Here is a 19,089-nt window from a genome sequence, read left to right on the forward strand (position 1 = left end):
TTTCCAAGCTTGAATTTTCTTTTAACCCACGCTGACATAGTAATCCATGAGTCTTTCATATTACAGTTTATCAAATGCCTTCTGAAAATCCATAAACACAACATCTAGTGATTCTCTTCATTAATTTTTCCTGTTACTTCATCAAACCTTTCAATTAGATTATCCAAACACGTTTTGTCTTTAGAGTCTCCACGCTGACTCTCTTTTATTAACTCAAACTTCTCTAGGTGTCTATTACGTTTTTCCCTAATTATTGTTTCTAATAGTATCCTTGCCACTGAGGTTAATCTGACCTGTCTGTAGTAGCCAGGCAAGTCCTTGCACCCCTTTTTGAATGAATATAGCAAATTTATCATTCTGCAGTCCTAATACATCTGTGACAAGATTATGGCAAGCTCTTAAGCAATCTCCTGAACCATCCATCATCTTACCATTTTCCATCCCTTCTCACTTCCTCCAGCAACGTAGGATAAATCCCATTGGATAGGTGGTTGATAATCTTTTCTAATATCTCCACCTCCTTACATAGTTACTTATGCATTATCTCTGTTATCTCTGGTTCGACTGTGATATTGGCAAAGATCTATACAACGTACTCATTAAGTGTTCCAACCTTGCCTTCTGCCTGGCTCAATGCATAGAGGTCCCTAATCACCTCTCATTCTCCCTTTCAATATAAATTTCTGTATGAAGTGAAAGAACGGGGCCAACAATGGCTCAGCTAGTAGAGATGTTGTCTCAGGCACCAGCAATAAGGGTTCAATCTTGACCTTGGGTGCTGTCCATGTGGATTTTGCACATACTTCTGAGATTGCGTGGGTTTCCTCTGGGTGCTCTGGTTTCCTCTCACGTCACAAAGGTGTGTGGGTTGGCATTTTAATTAGCCATTGTAAATTATGTACGTAAGTGATAGAAACTGGTGGGGGGGGGGGGTGGCACATGGGAAGAATAAAATGGGATTTGTGAAGGATTGGTAGAAATGGGTACTTGATGATCAGCATGGACTTGATAGGCTGAAGAGCCTTTTCTTGTGCTGAATGACTCAGTGACAAAAGATTAAAAAAATCATAATTATAGTTTGCAGCATCTATTGGCTATTTGATTTCTGCTTCATTGGTTGAAGTACTGACATGTATAGAGCAGAAAATCCAAAGTCAGAATTCCATTCTGTGTTGTGTTATCAGTGAAGGACATTTAGTATAAACCGGGATCATGATCAGCACAACAACATGGGCTGAATTGCCTGTCCAGTGCTGTACTGATCTATGTTCTATGTTCTAAGTCACTTACATTGGTCTCAGTGTTCTGCAAAGAAAAGAGAGGAGGGCATTTATGTAGCATTTTTCAGATCCTCCAGATTTCCCAATAAACTAATGAAGTACTTTTAAAAAGAAGTTACTGTCACAATGTTGGAGAAACAGCAAGCAAGTAGCACATAGCTAGATTCAACAATATCATTGTGATAAAGACCAGGTTATCTGTGGTTAGCAGAAAACAAACTGCTGGAGGAATTCAGTGGGTCAGGCAGCATCTGTGGAGAGAAATGGACAGTTGACATTTCAGGTCAAGACCCTTCATCTGGATTCTGTTGACTGATGGTGATGTTGTTTGAGAGATAAATATTGTCCAAGTCAATCCCTTGCATGCTTTCAAAATAGTGTCTTGGATCTTTTACATTCACCTGAGAGAGAGGTTGCTGCTTCATTTTTATATCTCACATAAAAGAAGACAACTCTGACAGTGCACTACTCCCTCAGGCAGCATCCGTGGAGAAAAGCAGATGGACAACGTTTCGGGTCAGGACCCTTCTTCAGGACTCAGTCCTGCAGAAGGGTCCTGACCCGAAATGTTGACTGCCTACTTTTCCTCACAGATGCTGCCTGGCCTGCTGAGTTCCTCCAGCACCTTGTTATTTTTTTCATCTGGATTCCAGCATCTAATCATCCAACAAACAGTCCTTTGTTTCCCCACCACTCCCTCAGTACTGCACCAGATCTCATGCTTTATTTCTGCCCCAGTCTTTCAAATGGGTCTTGAACCCACTACCCCATTAACCAATAAAACTTGTTGAAGAAATAAACAGGAATGCCACAGAATGAAACACAGTTAACTAATATCAAATGAGGTACAGAAAGAGAAATGAAAAGAGACAAAGGATGATTGGGAGGAGAAATAAAGAAATGGATAGAAGTGTATTGGAAACTACTTTGAAATAAAAGAAGGCTATGAATTAAGATAGGTAAGATTTCTTTATTCATCACATGTATATCAAAACACACAGTGAAATGCATCTTTTGCGTAGAGTGTTCTGGGGGCAGCCCACAAGCGTTGCCACGCTTCTGGCGCCAACATAGCATGCCCACAACTTCTTAACCCGTACATCTTTGGAATGTGGGAGGAAACCAGAGCGCTCGGAGGGGAGCGTACACAGACACGGGGGGAGTGTACAAACCCCTTACAGACAGTGGCTGGAATTGAACCCGGGTCACTGGTGCTGTAAGAGCGTTATGCTAACTGCTACACTACCGTAAGTGTCAGTGCCACATTTCTTCAGATAGCTTAGTTGGAAATAAATATGTAAATTTAGTAATCAAATGAAACTCATGGGGAAGTTGGTGGCAAGCTGCCTTTGTCATGAGTGTAGCCTCAGGGCAGAACAAATCAACCACCAGCTTGTGGTGATTTGCAATTCATGCAGTATTCCTTCCTCACCATAAATTGTTGGACTAATTACCTATTAAAAGCAGTGCACGGCTGCACTGTTAAACCTGCTACTATTTTGGCAACAAATTCTGTTTTATCCAAACTTTAGTTCGAGAATATTGATCTGGGCCGATGGATCGGATTTTTTTCCCCCATTGTTTGTCAAATGCACCGTAAGTTTGATTCTGCCCTCCAAGCTTTTGTATTTTGTGTATTGGAAACCACTTCCTAGCCTGGCCTTTCCACGCAAGGTGAAGTGAACTCACAGACCGACCTGTGCAGTTCGAGTTAACATACTTTGCAATGCTGAGTGGTGCTCTGCTGTAGGGTAATGCATAGCACAAGGCATGAGGTCATGAGCTGTCTGCAGCAGAAGGTGGGGGTGGGTTCGATGACAGTGTTCACAACACCAGCCTGTTTCTTTTTTGTTCAAATATTTCACAGCAAACAAAGTTTCTTTTACTTTGCCTCTATGGATTGAAGGAGAAAATAGAAACCTCAGGGTCTGTCACTGCTGAGCTCAGTTTCACAGGAACATTTGGAACTGAGCACATGAACACAAGGAGGAAAAAGCATGTCACAAGAGAGATCTGGAGCAGCAGCAAACTGCACGTTAACACAAGGTATTTAAGTTCTTTCTGTTGAGCTCCACAGGCACTAAAGTCTTTTAATGAAATACAGTCTGGCATGGAATGAAGAATTGTTCCTTTACTCTCCTCTTTTGCTTTACCTAATTAATCAATGCTTTCTATGTATTTTAAGAAGTGAAATAGTGAACTTTGCTGTAGAAACTTCTAAGTTTTATTTTACAAAGATGTGCCAGCAACAATGCAAAACAGAACAATTATCGTTAGCCAGAGACCCTACTCCTCTTCCATCTAATATGTCTGTTTTGTTCTTTTAGTACCCTTTTTATCCTATTGTTTAGTAACAATGGTTTTGGTTAATTATTTTAAGACAGCCAGTCCATTTTAAGACTGAGTCTGTTATTGTTCTTTTGCAATAGACGTGTTCTAGTTCTCAATTCAAGTTTCTATTTTGTTGTAACATTACTGCCAATGGTTTATAACAATATTTGTTAGTAAAAAATGATAATGTAGGCATTTCTGTGTGTGGTGCCAGAGAGGAAAAAAGTCATGCAACATTTCTCCCATTTACTGGACAGTGAGTCACACGAGGGTTGATTACTCCATGGGCTCATGCAGTCCTCTAGTACCTCTCTCACAGTGCAGGAGGTTGGTTAGTGAGGACTAAAAGATTATACTACGCCTTTTTAATTTTCTCATTTCTTAAAGCAATGATTCATATTAGGTATAGCTTCAAAGCCATCTTTTGTATTGCAACAACATTCCCAAAAATCCATTTAATGAAGTGGTGTTGGCAAGCTTTTTTGGATATTGAATCTGTGGTGAGGAACCTATCCTATTTAAACTTGATTTGCTCCTTGTCATCTCTGTATGCATCATTTCTGCTTCAGTTTGCTGAGCAGAGAGATCAGAAATGCATACACTAACTTCTTATGCCTCTTCTATCCCTCATGTCTTTGCCCAGATGTGACATTAGAGAATTCACCAGAGGACTGACCTTCTTCCGGGATTAGTTGCCACAGAGATTTTGAGAATGTTGGGTTGAAATGAAAAATTCCCATCAATTGCATTTGAATAATCAAATACCTGAGAGGGAAATAGTTCTGAGGTCAATGGAGCTGAAATTACTGGCAGTGAAATCAGTCTCCACCGGTTCCAGTGTTTGCATTAAAATTTAGCTTTCAAATCAGTTATAGTCCAGGATAGTAGATCATTAGATAGTAGATCATTAGGAGAAACAAAACCTAAGTAGATGAGAGAGAGAGAGAGAGAGAGAGAGAGAGAGAGAGAGAGAGAGTTGGGGCGGGGCTCCTTGCAATTCCTGTGCAGAGACAATATTTCTGTAAAGGCATTGTAAGTACGTTTGTGAAAAGAATCTAACTGACTGACATCAGTGAGACACTTTTGCTTCACTTTCCTCAAGATGTTATGCTTTTTTCTCATGTCTATAGAAAAGATCTTCAACTAGAGAATAGTTTAAAAATAACAGAAGCTGTCAGAGGTTAAGGATGTAAGTAAGCAATTTCATCGAGTAGGAACTTTATATTGCAAGTATGTTTCTTTAAGCACTAAAACAGAAACTTCTGTTTTGGCATTTTTAGCAATGTGCTCACTAGTTGGAGCTTTTACTTTATTTTAAGCTACAATATACTGCACTGCTTTGACTATGTATCTACGTACAGAAAGTTGTGTGAATTGAGAATGTACATGTTTGTGCTCTTGCATTTTTTGCAGTAAATTACTGGTTTGGCTGGCTAATAGGGTGACTGCTTTCTCTTAACATATGTCTCATTTAAAAGTCTGTCTTGTTGAAATGATGACTTTTTCTATATTGTTGGAACTATAGCTCAACTCTACACCAGCAAAGATCAGGGAGGATAATAATGAATTTAAATTCATTTGTGCCTTATATTTGCCTGCCAGGAGTGCCCTTGGTTCCACAAATGATGTCCATGCACACGTGCACATATTTAGGGATGCAAATCAATAGCTTGATGAAAGGGTTAGCACATCTGTTTCTAATATTCACTTTAAGTCCATAAGAAATAGCAATAGGCTATTCAGTCCCTCAAGTTTGCTCCACCATTCAATAAGGTCATCCAACAAGTCCACTTTCCTGCCTTATACCCATAGGCCTTAATTCCTTTACTGATTAAAAAAAATCTATCTCAGCTTTGAATATAGTCAATGCCTCAGCCTCATGGCTTTTCATGGAAAGGGATTCCAAAGACTCACAAATTTTCTTCATCTCAAGTCTCATTCTGGGACTATGCCCTCTGGTCCTAGACTCTCCCATGAGGGAAAACATCCACCCAACATTTATCTGTCATGCCCCCTTAGAATCTTACATGTTTCGATAAGATTACTCTTCATTCTTCTTAACTCCAGTGAATACAATTCCAACCTGCTCATTCTTTCCTCAAACGGCAATCCCTTCATGCTTGGGATCATCCTAATGAAGCTTCCCTAAATTGTCTCAAATGATAACATATCTTTCCTTAAATAAGAGGACCAAAACAATATACGGCACCCACAATGTGTTCTCACTGGTGTCTTGTACAGTTGTAGGAAGACTTCCCTACTTTTATATTCTAACCTTGAAATAAAACCTGCATTCCATTAGCCTCCCTGACTATCTATATATTAGCTTGAGCAACAAACAATCTACTAGAGGAAGTCAGCGGGTTGAACAACATCTGTGGTCTTGTGTTTCCATATGTTAGCTTTCTGTGCTTCATGTCAGAGGGCTCCCAAATAACTTATGCTGCAACTTTCTGCAGTCTTTCTCTATTTAAATAATCTGTTTTATTGTTCTTTCCACCAAAGTGAACAACTTCATACTTTCTCTTGTTATACTCCATTTGCCAACTTTTTGCATATTGGTATTGGTTTATTATTGTCACAGTGAAAAACTTGTCTTGCATACCATTCGTACAGATCAATCCATTATACAGTGCATTGAGGTAGTACAGGTTAAAAACAATAACAGAATACAGAGTAAAATGTCACAGCTACAAGGAAGTGCATTGCAGGTAGAAAATAAGGTGCAAGGTCAAACAGGGTAGATTGTGAGGTCAGAAGTCCATCTCATCATAAAAGGGAACTGTTCAATAGTCTTATCACAGTGGGATAGAAGCTGTCCTTGAGCCTGGTGGTATGTGTCCTCAGGCTCTTGTATCTTCTGCTTAATGGGAGAGGAGAGAAGAGAGAATGACCTGGGTGGGTGGGGTCTTTGATTATGCTGGCTGCTTCACTAAGGCGGCAAGAGATATAGACAAAGTCCATGGAGAGAAGGCTGGTTTCCGTGATGTGCTGGGCTACGTCCACAGCTCTTTGCAGTTTCTTGTGGTCCTGGGCAGAGCAGTTGCCATACCAAGCCGTGATGCATCCAGGTAGGATGCTTTGTATGGTGCATCGGTAAAAATTGGTGAGTGTCAAAGGGGACATGCCAAATTTATTTAGCCTCCTGAGAAAGTAGAGGTGCTGGTGAGCTTTCTTGGCCATGGTGTCTACGTGGTTAGACCAGGACAGGCTATTGGTGATGTTCACTCCCAGGAACTTGAAGCTCTCAACCTTCTTGACCTCAGCACCATTGATGTAGACAGGTGCATGTAAAGTGCCCCCTTTCCTGAAGTCAATGACCAGCTCTTTTGTTTTGCTGACTTTGAGGGAAAGGTTGTTGTCATGACACCATGTCACTAAGCTCCCTACCTCCTTCCTGTACTCCAACTCATCATTATTTCAGATACGGCCTACTATGGTGGTATCTTCTGCAAACTTGTAGATGGAGTTAGAGCAGAATCTGGCCACACAGTCATGAGTGTATAGGGAGTAGAGTAGAGGGCTGAGGACGCAGCCTTGTGGGGTACCAGTGTTGAAAATAATCATGCCGGAGGTGTTGAGGAGGATGCAGTTTCAGAGGGAGGTGTTGAGTCCCAGGTCTCGGAGTTTTGTGATGAGTTTGCTTGGAATTATTGTATTGAAGGCAGAGCTGTAGTCAATAAACAATAGTCTAATGTAGGTGTGTTTACTGTCCAGGTGCTCCAGAGATGAGTGTAGGGCCAGGGAGATGGCGTCTGCTGTAGACCTGTTATGGCAGTAGGTGAATTGCAGTGGGTCGAGATTGTCTACGAGGCTGGAGTTAATGTGTGCCATGACCAGCCTCTCAAAGCACTTCATGATGTTGGATGTCAGAGCCACTGGTCGGTAGTCATTAAGGCACGTTACCTTGTTTCATTCAGCCTGTCGATATCTCCGTAAACTGTTTCTATTCTCCATACAGCTGCTTTCACCATGCAACCAACCCCACATCCCATCACTCTTCATCAATAAATTTGACTGTAGTATGTTTGCTTCCTTCCTGTAAAATATTAATATATATTGCATACAGCTTCAATGGCAGCATCAATGTCTGTAGCATCCCACTGATTAGACATTGCCAAGCTAAAAGTGACCCCCTTTCATTACTCACTGCTTCCTGCCAGTCAGCCAACCTCTAATCATGTCAATGTATTTACCAACAACACCTTGAGCCTTGACTTTGCATAGCAACGGATTCTGTGACATCTTGTTGAATGCCTTTTGATAATCCAAAAATATTATATCTAGTGGTTCCCTTTACTCACTCTGGCTAATACTTCTTCAAAGAATGGTCATAATTTGGTCAGACATGATATCTTCTTCATGAAGATGTGCTGATTCTGCATGATCAGATTATGACTTTCCTGATGTTCTACTTTTTCCACCTTAGTAATTGATCCCAACTTTTTTGCCAATTACAGACAAATTATCAGTCTTGGGCTCCATCAGTTTGCCTAACACTAATCCTATAGAAATGGTGATGATATTTAATTCTTCCCCCGTTTTTCTTTGTATTAGTGGGATGTTCATTGTATTTTCTGTCGTAAAGAATGATGCACTCTTTATAGTACAAAATACTACAAACATCCTCTGCCATTTCCTTGTTCCCCATAACTATTTCCGTAGTCTCATTGTGTGAAGGGTCCATGTTCACTCATGACTTTGTTCTTTTTATGTACTTAAAGGAGTTTTTTTTTCATATTTCTTGCTAATTTGCCCTCACGGTTTATTTTCTCCTTCTTGATTTTGTTTTGTTCTCCATTGCTGGATACTAAATTTAACCCTGCCTTCAAGCTACAACTAACCTTTGCACCATGTGTTTCTTCTTCAGTTTAGTACTCTCCTTAACTTCCTTGGTTAACCATGATTGGTTCCTTCCCACCCCCCCACCCTCTTAAAGGTATACGGAACAGGCATATTATCGGCTCAGTACATGCAACAATTTTTGACCCTGGCATAGCTTTTGGGATCGCAACATTCTCGCCAACCCCCTCACTTGTATTATTGGACACATGTCAAGCATTGTGAAACATACTCCACCAGTACTACAGTACTATTTAAAAAGGTCAACAACTATTTGCCTATTGCTGGTTGATTTCCTTTGGCTTTTGCTACTATTTTGCAAGAATTATATGCTTACGTGGCTGATTTACATTTAAGATAAGATAAGATGACATATCTTTATTAGTCACATGTACATTGAAACATTTCAACCAGAGTGGCATGGAGGGAATTATTGTTAAACTCCAGGCTTCCCAAACAAGTTATAAACAGAGGTGGCTGCACCAGTAATCGTACTTGAGGACTGCTGCACTTAGCTGTTGAGACCATAAGATGTAAACTACGGCAGCTAGAATACTTTAACACATACAGCGTCCCTTGGCAACTCGAGCAGGTCTGCATTTGTGAGCAACATCTTACAAGTGGGATCTGATAAACCTCGCAGCCATTTGAAACACTCGAAGCATAATTATTATTTAAACATAATTGTTCCAGTTTAATGGAGACACAAGGAATTGGATGGACTATTAAACAAAAACAAAGAAGTAAATGCTTTTGGTATTCACCAAGAACTTGGGAGGATCATAGGGGCAATCTCCTTGCTTCCTGTGTTCCATGTCTTTGGGGTTTTCACTGCATGGTAGTGATGCACTGCCCATTCCAGACAGCATGCCCAGACGTAGGTTTTGAACAGTTCTTTGAGGAATTATCATCCAGAGTGGATGAAGGGACCCACTATGTAATGTTTTTGTATGTTCAAAAGGCATTCAACAAGATAGATTAGAAAATGATGCTTTGCAAGTTCAGAGTTCATGGTATTGGAGGTAATATGTTAACACAAATGGAGAGTTGGTTAACTAGCATGAAGCAGTGAGTCAAGATAAGGGGTCATTTTTAGGTTGGGACTTGAAGATTCAGGTTGTTGATTTTCATATGTTCACGTAGTAGATACTGCTAAGTGCTAGAAACTTTACATTCAAGAGCTGATGGAGGAATTCACTTTGGTTGCCAGCAGTGAACACATGTGATAATATCAGCTGTTGGTTGTACAAACTTTTGGTTCCAGTAATGTCAATACATTTTCCCTTTTAAGTGTCCTTAACTCTAACATTAAGTCATACTTAATGTATTTTATGTATAATTATTATTTAAATATAAATGGTCCAGCTTGAAGGAGACTATTAAACAATAAAGTAAATATTTTTTGTACTCACCAAGAACTTGGGAGGAGCATGTGGGTGATCTCCTTACCTCCTGTGTTCCATGTGTTTGCATAGTAGCTGTGCACTGCCCATTCCAGACAGCACTTCAGCCACCACTCCCTGCCATAAGGGCCTTTCTGAGCTTGAGACAGAGAATTAAGACAAGTCAAAAGGATGCCAGACCCAAAGTTCCCTCCAAAGCACAAAGAGAGCTTGTAATTTTTATGTTATGAGAGTAATACTGCTCAATTTCAAATTGTGGGATGTGGGTGTGAATCTTGCAGTGGTATTGATGTCTGAAGCATATGAATGTTGGTTAAAAGATTTTTGGTGGGTAAATTGAGGAATATGCCAGGATATTTTCACTGCTGACAGCATTTGTAGATACATTCACAGATCTTGACCATGTGTGAGGTCAATAACATTTTGTAATATTGCATTCAGTTCATTGGAGTTGGACTTCAGACATTGGCCTCCATGACTCCCACCATCACATGTCTGGGAGGCCTCTTGTCTCAAACTCTGTGTATACAGGATGACTTTCTGCTTTTGTGCCTCCTCCACTAAGACTCTCACTGCAAAGCCTTGGGGCTCATTTTTACCATGGTCACCACTGTACTTTGTTGTACAGCACTTTCCTAAATGATGTTAACAGATCCAATAGCCATAATGTATCTCCTGTTTTGAAAGATTCAGTTTAGCTTCAAGCAGTGCAAGCTAGTTTTAAGTTGGACTAACATTGGCAGATAATAATATCAGGCCTCCTATTGATGGTTGCAGCCAATCGAAAGTATTACTACTCCTGGCTGAATGTAGTGATCCTAATGGTGTGCTGTCAATGTTACATTAAGTGACCATTGAGATTCCCAACTTGTTTTCAGGGATTATCCAATTTGACCTCAAGTGTCTGGGCAGCTGACGTGACATGTAAATAATGATCAAAGTTAAGATTAGATAAGATTTCTTTATTAGTCACATATACATCGAAACACACAGTGAAATCCACCTTTGCGTGGAATGTTCTGGGGGTACCCTGCACGTGTTGCCACGCTTCCGGTGCTAACATTAGCACGCCCACAACTTCTTAACCTGTATGTCTTTGGAATGTAGGAGGAAACCGGAGCACCTCGAGGAAACCCACGAGGACATGGGGAGGACGTACAAACTCCTTACAGACAGCGGTGGGAATTGAACCTGCTGTAATAGCATTAGCTCAGGCATTAGATTTTATGACACTTATTGGTCTCAGATTAGAAATCTGACATAGAAGGAGAAGGAAACACTATGATTTGGTAGGAAAACATATTAATGCAATATAATAAATTCAGAAGGAAATTTAAAATAAATGTAAAGCATGAACTGAGAATTTCTGTTGGGATTATACTATTATACAATTGAATCTTTGTTTTTTTCTTCTTTACTAGGATCTTTCACTGAAGATGAGGTTGTCTGTTGTGCCTTCCTGTGTTGGGTCAAAGATACTATTCTACATCATCTGCAGTGTAACACCAGAATAGAAGACTTAATGTTACAGTTGTATAAAACTTTGGTTAGGCTGCAATTGGAGTATTGCATGCAGTTCCAGATGTCCCATAGCAGGAAGGATGTGAAGGCTCTGGAGAGGGTTCAGATAGGTTTTCCAGGATGCTGCCTGGATTAGAGGGTATTAGCTTTAAGAAGAGATTGAACAAACTTGGATTATTTTCTCTGGAGTGTTGGAAACAGAGGGGAGACCTGATGGAATTTTATAAAATAATGAAAGGGTAGGTAGCCAGAATCTTTTTTCCAGGGTAGAAATGTCAAATACTAGGGGGCATAACTTTAAGGTGAGAGAGGGAAAGTTTAAATGGGATGTATGGGACAAGTTTTTACACAGAGAGTGGTAGCTGCCTGGAACAGGCTGCCGAGGGTGGTAGTGGATCGTGGCATTCAGGATATTTTTAGAGAGGCACATGAATATGCAGGGAATGGAGGGATATGGATCACATGCAGGCAGAAGGGATTAGTTTAATTTGGCATCATGCTTGGTACAGACATTGTGGGCTGAAGGGCCTGTTCCCATGCTGTACTGTTCTGTGTTCTATGTATTTAGCATTCTCCTCATGCATCTAAAGAAAGATTATGGCAAGCTCTTGTGCAACCTCCTGAATCATCATCTCACTATTCACTACATCTTCTCACTTCCTTCCTGTGCTGTACTGTTCTGTGCTAATCTATTTTACTCAATTATTTTACAAGATTTTTTTCAATATTGATATTCAGCCATATTATTAGCAGAGATGGGTATCATTAAAAGCAAGGAATCAAATTATGTAAAGCAGTTCTTTTGATTTAATGCGGGGCTGAATGAAACCGATATAAGGGCTAGCTTTCACCATGGTTAATTGTAAACCTAGTAAGCAGGCCTAAAGTAAACTTGAGGAACAACACCTCAGCTTCTGTCAAGGCACATTGCAGCAATCAGGTCTCAATACTAAATCTTTGGTCTGGTAAATAGGGCAAATGACTCTCCTTAACTATCTTCATCTTTTGATAAAGGGATCATTGTTAATCTTGTTTGAGAAGATTAAGAAGTGACAAAATTGAAGGGTTAGTTGTCTTCGCTTTAGTGTGCAAACTTAAATCAAGAGTTTGTAGTACCTGTTGCAACATTTTTTTTCAGTCATGTTACCCTTCCGTGGTATATAATTAAAAACGGAAACCATAAAAGTGATGAATCTGCGTGTATAAGACTTACAGGAGACCTCAGAGGGGAAATCCTAAAATAAGCAACTTTCCTTACTTCCCACTTCTCTCAGAAGCAAATTTGATTCAAAATGCAGCAGTTTTTCTGACAGCCCTTCGGATTGCTTTCATTATTATGCAATGAAGATTGTGCAATCCCTGTCAAGTTTAAGAGATCTTTTAGGAAATATTTTATGCTCATCTAGTTCCAACAAAGATATCTTCTATCTCAAATAGGTGAATTCTTAATTGTGATGGTGTCAAGATGTTCATCAGTTTTGTATATTTCGAATTCCAAAAATCAATTCTGATTGATTTGGATGTTATAATCACAATTGATTATAGCTTTCGGTCTATTCTTCCCTCCACGATTCCTCTCTCTTATTAGATATGTGAATGTACAATTAGGTGGAAGAGACAAAGCACATGATCAGTTAGGATGTTAGAGAATGCTTTTACTTTATAATTGGATGTTCTTCCTGCTCCTTCAATCTGCAATGTTTTAGAAGCTGAGGTCAAGTACAATAGATATATTAAACATTGCAGTATATGTCATAGTCCATACACATGAAGATAGACATATTTCTCCTTTTATTTATCCAAATGTCTGTTTTGACTCACTGAAGTGACAATATAGTTTCATAGTTCAAAAATTCAGTGATTATGAATTAAAAATTAAGTCATCAAAAATAAGTGTTCTGGTTAATATTGCTCAAAATACAAAGAGGAATCAATGATCTTCCAACAGAGCAAACCACAGGGTCGGGTAAACCCTTTCTTTAAATGGAAGAGACTACAAAGTGCTGCTTACAGAGGAATCTAAGTGTGCTTGTACTGGAAACATGGAAAGTCAGTACAACATATAATGACGAAGGAAAAGGAATGTTGGGGCCCTTGTTGCAAGGGGAATTCAGAACAAAAATATGGAAGTGCTACTTCTGTACAGAGACTGTATTGCTCCTGAAAAGCTGCGTACAGTTTGTGTTTCCTTATTTAAGGAGGGATATACTTGCATTGAATGAAGTTTAGAGAAGTTTCATTGATTTGATTCCTGGAATGAAGGACTTGAAATATTGAACTCAATGGATTTGAAATATTGAGGGGTGATCTTATTGAAGCATATACAATTCCGGATGGGGCTTCATAGGATACATGATGAAGGATATATCCCCTCATGGAGCAATCCAGAACCATATAGGATAACTTCAGAATGATTCACCCAATTAAGGTGGAGATAAGGAGGAATTTCTACTGAGATTTATGGATCTATAGAATTCTCTACTCAGAAGGCTATGAAAGCTAAGTCATTATCTTTCTCAGCCTTGAATATATTCAGAGTTTCGAACTATATAGGAGTGGAGAGTTTTGGGAAACAAGCAGGAAAGTGCTGAGGACAATATCAGAGCAGCCATTTATAAAATGGCAGATGGGTTTGCGTGGATTGTAAGGCCTACACTTGGTCTTATTTCTTTATGTTCCTTACAATAATATTATTCATCAAGATTGATGGAGTATAGTAAATTTTGATTTAGAGCTCCAAAAAAAATCACAACAACTTGCATTTGAGAGACTGTTCCATCGCTGCTCTTCGAGACTCTAAAATAAAATTGTGCATCTCAGAGAGCCAGAAATTTCTCAAAGATTTTCAGTAGTGTACATTGATATAATATTCATGTTATATCAAAGTGAATTGCTTATATGTTGAATTTGTTTTCATGAAACAAATGTGTTATGTTGATGCTATATTTTTTAACCATACTTCCTTTTACAGGAACATGTTATAATTCGTACATAATGTGTGGGCAAAGGGTCCAAATGAAAACAGGGTCTTTGACTATTGCAACATATTTGAGTAAGTCAGATGTGAAGTCAGACTTGTCTTTTATTTGCATTGTTTTTGACACCCTGGGCCTCAAAGATTCAGCAAGTACTCTCTGGAAAAATCAGTCTTTGATTAGCAAGATGATTGCCATTTCCTTCAACAGGAAGATCTACCAGCTAGGACTTGAGCATAAGAAGTTAAGATTAAAAGAAAACTCACGTCATTGCAATCAGCAAAACAACTCTACATGTTTAAGTTCTGGATTGCATTTTGCCAACCATATGGGACGATGATTAAGTAATGAAATGAAGTTCAGTTTTTAACAAGGTTCAAGCAAGAATTCAAAACCCAAATGTTTGGCCTAAAACTTTCCATTAGTTAAGACATGTGTTAAAGCAATATTTCATGTGATGAAGTCAAGCATTCATATGACATAACATGGTAAGATGATAGCACATCTAGTGACTGTTATGATTTGTAACATATTTCTGGAGCCAGTGATTCAGATTTGTTAGCATATGATGATCAGGGCCCTTGGGTAGCAATACCACACCTGTGATGCACTAAGAATGAATGCCAGTTTAGAAAAGTAGCAAGAATTTGTAATCCCTAAGTGGCTGATGATTTATGAACAGTCCTGGCATGTAGGAACAATGTGTTCCATGCAATTTATGTGTTAAATGAGGGAATTAAAACAACAGATAAAACAATGAAGGCTAAATCCAAACTCTTTTCTCTCTCCACAGATACTGTCCAACCTGCCAAACATTTCAACATTTCCTGCTTTTACTTTAGATTTCTAACGCCAGCATCTCAAAGGATATTTGCAGAGTAACACTGATGCAGGTCACTTCATCCACAAGAAAAATATGACTTTTAGATTAAATTTATATTGTTTCCATACCGTGTCTTGTGCTGGACCTTTATTCCCTTATCTTCATCTGCCTTCTCTATATTTGCCTTTCAATTGCAGCCCCTGTTATCTGCTATCACTTTCTCTTAACATTCTTACTGTATTCCTTATTACATTCACTTCTTTTCCTATATCTATCATTTTGAATGGTTAGTACATAGGACCATTCTCCACATCACAGAACAGACTTCCAGTGCTGCTCTCCCTGATTGCTGCACTGTATTTTGTAAGAGCAGAACATAGCATAAACAAAATTGGCTGCTGGTGCTGCTAAGCACTGACTTTCTTGTTCTGGCTTCTGCCCTCTTCCTTTCCGGTCCTGATGAAGGACCTTGACCCAAAATGTTGACTGTTTATTTCCCTCCATAGATGCTGCCTGACCTGCTGAGTTCCTCCCGCATTTTGTGTGTGTTGCTCCAGATTCCAGCATCTGCAGGATCTCTTGTGGCTGCTAGCACTGAAATGCGACTGGATTTCATGCAGAAGGAACTTATGGATCTGGGGATGTGCCATAGAAGAAGTGGAGGGAGTGCTTTTAGTTTTGTGTCAGCAAGTGCCATTTCTCCAAGGTTTCAGTAGCGATTGCCCTAAAGTTAGTTGGGTAAACAAGAGTACCATCAGGATAAGATGGTTATGAATATGAAAATCAAAAAAATTGCAGAAGCCGGAAATGCAAAATAAAAAATAGAAAATGTTGAAAAGACTGCATTAGTGGGAAGGGAAATAGAGTCACATTTCAGGTCAAAGACCTTTTGTCAGAACTGGGAAAGACACTAAAGAAGCTAATTAAAGTACATGAGAGTGGTAGAGAAGTGATGTCTCTAATAGGGTAAAACAAGAATGACCATGGGGATAATCTTTAATAGACAAAGGAAGGTAAGGTGTTGCAATTCCTACAATCTTTTGTCTACGTTCTCACTCTCTAACTGCTTCCATTCACTCATTGGCCAGATAACCCTGAGTACAGTTTGTGCCCATAGTCGCCCTGGTTTCACCCTATCATAGACATCCCACTACCCCCTTATCTCATGCTCCCTGTTGCTTAACATCCACCTTATCTCTCCTTCCCAGTTCTGATGAAAGGTCCTTGACCTAAAAATTTAACTTTGTTTCTCTTTCTAATGAATTTGGTTGTGTTTTCAGATTTCCAGTCATTGTGTAATTTTCTTTTGAAGAATGAATTATCAAAACTATTCTTCTTGAGGACTGGTAGCATTAGCAAGTTTCAGTGATCTGTGGTACCAGAAGGAATTCAGGCTACCGTTGCCTCTTTCTCTGTGGGGTCCTGGTGGTTGCTACTCTGGTAGCTGCTGAATCAGTAACAGTACCACACACATAGCTTTCCATACGAGTAGTTAATTACTATTCTAATATTATTAGGTTCAGTGAATTATTGAGCTGAAGAGAGACTATACAAATGACGTCTGCTGGACAGACAAATCCTCCATTGTTTGAAAAATGGAAATAATTGACTAGTTTTTTTGAATAGCCTATTGTTGAAAGCACTTGTTTGAAAGCCAGAATATAAATAAACTGCACCAAACAACCCTACCTGTCCTTGCTTTCAATAGATGAATAATTTATCTTGGAAACCTGAGCTGTGTGGGTGCGGAGAAAAAACACAATTAAGGTTTATGCAGGTATTATAGATCAACAAGGTTTTCTCATCTTTATTTATTGTAGTCCTTGTTTCTATTAAACTTTTATGTTGGCACATTTTCACTTGTCTTGTTCTCACCTCCTTCACTTCATCACAGGACAATAATTGTTTGGATATTATATGGCGAGTAAGCTTTACAAGGATAGAATTACTGAATGGATGAGAAACTGCAGTACCTGACTGCAGCTCTTCTGCTTGCTATTTGTTAGTATCCCAAACATTTTTAACACTGTGCTTTCATGAAGATCCAACTTGTTCTTTTGACCCTGTATTGGATTGCACATGGATAATTCCTGCTTTGGAACCATATCAAAATTAATTAATCAGCTATTGTTCTTTGTCCTTTGTATATGACACACATAATTAAAAAAAAAGTTGTCAGGAGTTTTATTTTACCATTTTCTGTTATTTCCATGAGCTGAATTCATTACCTGGCTCATTGTGCCCATGAATAGCTTGGTTGCAGCATTTGGTAAATCAGCTACAATGAAACGTTGACTTGCAAAATGTTGAGAATGGAAATTGGGTTTGATAGAGATAGACGGAGGATGGAGAAATAGGAGGTGATAACTTATAATATCAGGTGGCCCATATGTTGTTGAGTGTTTAAAGCTGTCTCTCTTCTACCTAAACCCATCATCATTTTGATTACCTGCGTTAGGTCACTCCCTTACACTTTCTCTGTTCCAAGAATAATTGTTCTAACTTTCTCAAGGTCTTCTCAAATTTAATGCTTCTCATTCATGGAAACATTCTGTAAACTCACTGTGTATTCTTTCTTAAAGCTTCCCCGGAACATGGTGCCCAGGATTGTCCACACAACTCCAGCTTTGGCCTAACCAATGACTTCTATTTTTCTCGTATGTTCCTTTGCGTTTATATTCTGTTTCTCTGTTTATAAATCCAAGTATCATAGAGGCTTTTAATAAACCTATCTTTCAACTGTCTTTCCTACCTTTAAGTATTTCATATTTGGACACTGGAGTCTCTGTATTCCATTCCATTTTTAGAACTGTGCCCTCTACGCTTCCTTTTGATATTGTTCCTCCAAAAGTATATCACACATTTCTGCAATGAACTCCACCTAACCTGCTTTTTACCATTTCACAAGTCAGCCTATGTCAGCCCGAGTGCAGAACCATCATTGATACTGTTTACTATTTTGGCATGTTTGTACCACTTGAAAACTATATAATGCTGTTCCCAATAAGTCATTCACAAAAACTACATAGAATTAGGAACATAAAACTGACCACTGCAAACCACCTTTTAGTCTAAAAGATATCTTTTACCAAAATCCATTACTTCCTGTCTGAGTCAATTTTGCATCTATAACTTGCCTCTTAATATCATGGGATGCCATATTCTTAATAAGACTCTTGTGTGGTATTTTGTCATCTGCGTTCCAAAAATCTATATATACACCATTACAAATTGATGGGTAAAGTTCTTCTTGTTTATTTCCATTTAAAATCCTGGCTCCTTTTTTGTTACAATTGCGGGTGGAGCACATGTGCAATATGCTCAGTGCTGCAACGAAAATTGTTCAAGAAGTCTTAGAAAGCTTGCATCACTTTGGGGAGTGGTGAATTTTAGATCAATTATTGTATGCTGTTCCCTGCATAATCTTGTTCTGTGTAGAGGAATGACAATGGAGGGAACAGTCGGGATGCTCATGTCATGGCACAGCTGTCAATCTTTCTCCGCAACAAAGGCAATCTGTGCACCAATATCAAAGGCAGTCTAAGTGCTCCTTTGTAATTCTGTAACAGAAGTGGTTATGTTCATTGGCTATAACAAACCAATGCAAGTCTACTGGGATTCTAGTGGGTACAATAACTCTACAGCACATGTGTATGAAGGAACAATATTGCACACTGCCTTGCCTGCCATATCTTGAGTATTTTTGACTGTCATTTGCACAGGAATGCACTGGCATTATGAGTGAACTAACAACATTGACCCTGAGTAAAATACTTCCCACAGGAGAGCCTCCCCTTTCCCCTCAAAGTACTCCATAGTCATTTGAATTTGAGTAACGGGCACCTCCTTCAGTATAGCACTGAAATGTCAACCTAGTAGTGTGTTCAAGTCACTGAAGTGGGGTTAAACACACA

General features: G+C 39.1%; 1 protein-coding gene across 4 annotated transcripts in view; it reads left to right on the forward strand.

Annotated features, from left to right (window-relative positions):
* The first annotated feature begins 2,443 nt into the window (after window positions 1-2,443).
* LOC127571635 (beta-galactoside alpha-2,6-sialyltransferase 1-like) overlaps window positions 2,444-19,089 on the forward strand; it is a 65,774-nt gene continuing 49,128 nt past the window's right edge. The window contains exons 1-2 of one of the 4 annotated variants that reach the window (XM_052018204.1): window positions 2,444-2,527; window positions 3,148-3,326. The gene's annotated coding sequence lies outside the window, so the exon portion shown is untranslated. Of the gene's footprint in view, window positions 2,528-2,736; window positions 2,877-3,077; window positions 3,327-4,698; window positions 4,801-19,089 lie in introns of those variants that run through there. The other 3 variants (XM_052018203.1, XM_052018202.1, XM_052018205.1) reach the window with 3 other exon arrangements.

This window comes from Pristis pectinata, chromosome 6 (assembly GCF_009764475.1).
Source record: "Pristis pectinata isolate sPriPec2 chromosome 6, sPriPec2.1.pri, whole genome shotgun sequence".
Classification (NCBI taxonomy): Eukaryota; Metazoa; Chordata; class Chondrichthyes; order Rhinopristiformes; family Pristidae; genus Pristis; species Pristis pectinata.